Genomic DNA, 5,464 nt, shown 5'->3' on the forward strand with positions numbered 1-5,464 from the left:
TGCCGCCGGGGCCATCATCATCACCGCAATCCACACCAACACCTCTGTCATCTTCACCAACATCTCCATCACCTTCCCCCCTCTATCTACAGCGGCCCACTCTCCCACAACCCGCTGTACCCTCTACTTGAACATGGTGCTTTATGATTCATATTATTATCCAATGATGTGTTGCCATCCTATGATGTCTGAGTAGATTTTCGTTGTCCTATCGGTAATTGATGAATTGCTATGATTGGTTTAATTTGCTTGTGGCTATGTTGCTGTCCTTTGGTGCCCATCATATGAGCGCGCGCGTGGATCACACCATAGGTTAGTTGTATGTTGATAGGACTATGTATTGGAGGGCAAGAGTGACAAAAGCTTCAACCTAGCATAGAAATTGATGCATACAGGATTGAAGGGGGAGCAATATATCTTAATGCTATGGTTGGGTTTTACCTTAATGAACGTAAGTAGTTGCGGATGCTTGCTAATAGTTCCAATCATAAGTGCATAGAATTCCAAGTCAGGGATGACATGCTAGCAGTGGCCTCTCCCACATAAAACTTGCTATCAGTCTAGTAAAGTAGTCAATTGCTTAGGGACAATTTCGCAACTCCTACCACCACTTTTCCACACTCGCTATACTAACTTTATTGCTTCTTTACCTAAACAGCCCCTAGTTTTTATTTACTTGCTCTTTATTATCTTGCAAACCTATCCCACAACACCTACAAAGTACTTCTAGTTTCATACTTGTTCTATGTAATGCGAACGTCAAGCATGCGTAGAGTTGTATCGGTGGTCGATAGAACTTGAGGGAATATTTGTTCTACCTTTAGCTCCTCGTTGGGTTCGACACTCTTACTTATCGAAAGAGGCTACAATTGACCCCCTATACTTGTGGGTTATCAAGACCTTTTTCTGGCGCCGTTGCCGGGGAGTCATAGCATGGGCTGAATATTCTCCTGTGTGCTTGTTTGCTTTATCACTAAGTAATTTTTATTTGCTATTCTAAGTTGTTTTCTATCTTTAGTTATGGGTAGGAAATGCGAAATACCAAAAAAATTAGTTGTACCTGCTACACCAATGGTTGAAGAACCACTCAAAATCTATCACACTCCTGAAGCTTTTTACCTGGATCATCTTCGATCCCTTTGTGCTCGTGCTGAAACCCCAACTAGCTTAGTTGAGGGCAAATCTTTAGATGAGCATGCTTGTTATGTGCGACACCGCTTATCTTAAAAAGGGAAACTTTTATTGGATCAAATTCATCGTTTGCAATGCTATGCTTGGAATTTAGGTGAAATTTATTATGTGACTTGTTGTTCTGAAAACCCTAAGAAACACCTTCCCTACCAATGTGAGTTTAGTGATAATGGAATCGTATCTTCGTATGCTAAAGGTGTTTATAATTACTATGATGTTCAACAAATTGAAGAATTTGTTGCTTTTAAAGTTGCTTATGAAATTGCTTCGTTGATTGAAAAGTATGATGCTACTCTTTACAAATCTGAAATTTTTTCCATACTTGAATATTGTTATGATAATTATGCTTCTAATGCCTATGTTAAACCATATATTGAGGACTCCTCCGCTGTCCAAGAAGAGACTAATATTTTGCAGGAGTCTATGGAAGAAGAAATTGATGAAACTGTGAGCTCATTGGTTGAAAAAGACGAGGAGGAAAGCAAAGAACAAAAGAAGGAAGAGCGGATTGATCACCCGTGCCCACCTTCTAATGAGAGTAACTCTTTATCCCATACATTGTTTAATTTCCCTTCGTGCTTACCGAAGGATGATTGCTATGATGATTGTTATGATCTCGTTGATTCTCTTGAAATATCCCTTTTTGATGATGCTTGCTATGCTTGTGGCCAAGATGCCAATATGAATTATGCTTATGGAGATGAACTTGCAATAGTTCCTTATGTTAAACATGAAATTGTTGCTATTGCACCAACGCATGATAGTCCTATTATCTTTTTGAATTCTCCCGACTACACTATATCGAAGAAGTTTGCCCTTATTAAGGATTATGTTGATGGGTTGTCTTTTACTTCTACACATGATGATTTTGATAGATATAATATGCATGTGCTTTCTGCTCCTACTTGCAATTATTATGAGAGAGGAACTATATCTCCACCTCTCTATGTTTCCAACATGATAAAATTGCAAGAAACTGCTTATGCTATGTATTGACCTTTACTTTGTGTGCATGAATTGTTCTTTTATGACATGCCGATGCATAGGAAGAGAGTTCGACTTTGTCATTACATGATATATGTTACTTTGTGCTCACTACTAAATCACAAATCTTTGTTAATTAAAATTGGCTTTGATATACCGTGGGATCCGGGTGGATCCATTACTTGAGCACTATATGCCTAGCTTAATGGCTTTAAAGAAAGCGCTGCCAGGGAGACAACCAGGAAGTTTTAGAGAGTCATTTATTTCTGTTGAGTGCTTTTATATAGTTTAAAAACAAAAAAAATAAAATAAAGAGGGGAACCCAAAACTTTTCAAAAAGGAAAGTGAAAGTGAGAAAGACAAGCATTGTTGAAGTGGGGGAGATCCTTGAACTTTGTTCATGCTCACGGAAACTTTGTGAATCTTGATTACAGAAACTTTTCAACAAAAAAAATTATCCCCTTGTATAATTCCATTGTATTATAAAAATAATGTGCCAAGGTTTGCCTTTAGGATGTTTACAATGCTTGTTGGTTTGTACGGTGCAGGACAGAAACTTTAGCTGTAGTGCGCGATTTTACATTTTTTAGTGGAACGTCAAATGGTTCTGAAACTTTTTGCACTGTCTTTATATAATTTTTTTCCTAATTTTGGTAGAATTGTTGGAGTACCATAGTGTCGGGTGGTTGGTGCGACATATGCCAAGGGATGGCTTATCATTGTGGGAGCCAATAAAACGTCGCTGGTGCCCGGAAACGGGATGAGGCGAAGACATGCACGCCGGCGAATCTTACCCAGGTTCGGGGCTCTCCGAGGAGATAACACCCCTAGTCCTGCTCTGTGGGGTCTCCGCATGATCACTAGATCGATAAGGGGTAGCTACAATCGCTCCTAGAGCTGTTGAGATCAAGGGAGAAGAAGAACAAGGCTAGCTCTTGCTTCTCTCTATCTATGGTGTGCTATGCGTGGGTGTTAACCTAGAAGCCAACTATGCTTAGTGGCCAACTATGCTTGGAGGCGAACCCTTTGCATGGGTGCTCCGGGGGGTTTATATAGGCCTACCCCCCGGGGGTACAATGGTAATCCGACTGGGATCTGGTCCCAGCCGTCAGTGTCTACGCTCGCCGGCTTCTCCGCCGGCTGCTGGGTCCCGCCGGCTGCTGGGTCCCGCCAGCTGCCGGCTCCCTGGCCGATAGACCGGTCCCACCGCCTAGGGTTTTGTCGGCGGCTGCTTACTGTAGCCGCGCCTCTGATGATGAGGGCTTTGTCGAGGTGAGCGTGGCTACAGTGGGCCGCCTCAGGGGCTATCACTGTAGCCTCACCTCGTCTTGTCTCCTTAATGGGGCTCCTGCTTCGAGGAAGGGAATAGCCGGCTTCTGGAGGCCGGCTATACTCTTGGCCGACTAGGAAAAGCCGGGCCGCCTTCACGCCTCTCTCTGGCTGAAGGGGCCCGCAGTCCTTGGGCCGTACAGGAGTGGGTCGTGGATGACGTCGAGGCCAGCGTGGCTACAGTTCCGAGCCGCACGGGGGACGTCCCTCCCGTACGGCCTCCTGTAGCCATGCCTGCCTCGGGCTTCGGGGGTCGTGGGCCGCACTGTGACCACACCCTGTCACGTCGCCGTTATGTAGGAGTGGTTGTGGTCTTGGCCGGTTTCTAGGAGTCGGCGTCCTTCTTGGCCAGCTTCTTGGAGTCGGCCACCCCCCAGTCGTCCTAGGGAGGAGTCGGTGAGGCTGGGTCGCCTTCCGGGAGTCGGCTTTAGTGGTAGTCGGCCGGGGAAGGTGGCCCAAATGCCTGGAGTGCTTGAAGGCCCAAAGGCCTGATAAATTTTCTGAAGAGCCAAGGGTAGTCGGCTAGGGCTAATCGTGGTCATTCCCTCCGACAGTAGTCCCCGAAGCTGATTGGGCTTCGAGGTGGAGTGGGGTTCAAGAAGCTCGATCAGCTTCCTATCGTGACGAGCCGGCAGCTGGGAGCCGGCCCTGGTCAGGCGCGCCGCCTTAGTCGAATTCTTCTGGAGTCGGGGGGCGGGAACCCGCAGGTATGTGCACCGGGCCGCGGGCCGGCCTCGGGCCGTTGGCGTGCCACGTGACCGGAAAGCCTGCCAGCCCACGCGCGTGACGGGACGTCGCTGCAGGGAGGGGGCCCGCCACGTCCGCGCCCCGGCCCAGGCGCGGATCCTTTGTATCCCGAAACCGCCCGCACGTTCCGTGCGGCAGTTTCGGCTCGCACTTATGCGTAATAAACACGAGACGTGGGGAGATTGGGCGCAGTTAATCCCACGTCTCCCCCCACGTCCGGCCTCTTCGGCCGCGAGAGGCTATAAGTAGGGGGAGGTGGAGGGCGGCAGGCCCTCGCACGCTCCTCCTACTTCCACCGTCTTCTTGCCTTGCTCGTTCTCGCGACAGCGCCTCGCCGCCGCGCTCTTCCTCCGCACGCTCCTCCGCCGCCGTGCTAGCTTCCGCTATGCCTCCCCACGTAGAGCAGCTTGGCGGGGATTGGGACGGCTCCATCGTCCATAACGACCACATCGACTTCCTCCGCGACACCCGGCGTCTGCCCAGTGCGGACAAAGTGGAGGTCCGCCTCGCGCTGGAGAAGGAAATCAGGCCGGCGCCGCGGGAGGGCGAGCGGGTGGTCTTCCGCTCGCACTTCCTGCGCGGCTTCGGCCTGCCGGTGAGCGCCTTCTTCCGCTCCTGGCTGGAATTCTATCAGCTCCAGCCGCACCACCTCACCCCCAACGCGGTGGTGCTGCTGTCGGCCTTCGTCACCCTGTGCGAGGGCTATCTTGGCGTCCTCCCCACCCTCGAGCTCTGGGGGGAGTTCTTCCAGTCGAAGCTGGGCACGCGCAGTAAAGGCGTGCCGGCTCATACTGGCGCCTTCATCGCGTTGTGGAGATCGGGCGCCGACAACCCCTTCCCCGTCATCACGCTGATCCAATCGGTGAAGAAGTGGCAGAAGTCGTACTTCTACGTGCGGAACATCGCTCCACGGGGCGACTACATCAACCTGCCGGCTTACGTAGCCGGCCCACCGGCGGGGAGGCTGCCCCAGTGGTCCTTCCGGGCGGTGACGCTATCGCAGGGAGGAAACGCCGCCATCGCCCGCCTGCGGGTGATGGTCCAGTCGGAGGGCCTGACGGGGCCCGACCTCCTGGCCGTGTTCGTCACGCGCCGGGTCCTTCCGCTCCAGAGCCGGCCTCATCTGATCTGTCAGATGAGTGGCCAGCTCGATCCGAGCCGGATGTGCACCAAGGAGATGCCGCAGCCCGACGCCGCCGACATGGTGAATTAC

This window comes from Triticum aestivum, chromosome 7D, assembly GCF_018294505.1.
Source record: "Triticum aestivum cultivar Chinese Spring chromosome 7D, IWGSC CS RefSeq v2.1, whole genome shotgun sequence".
In the NCBI taxonomy this organism is placed as follows: Eukaryota; Viridiplantae; Streptophyta; class Magnoliopsida; order Poales; family Poaceae; genus Triticum; species Triticum aestivum.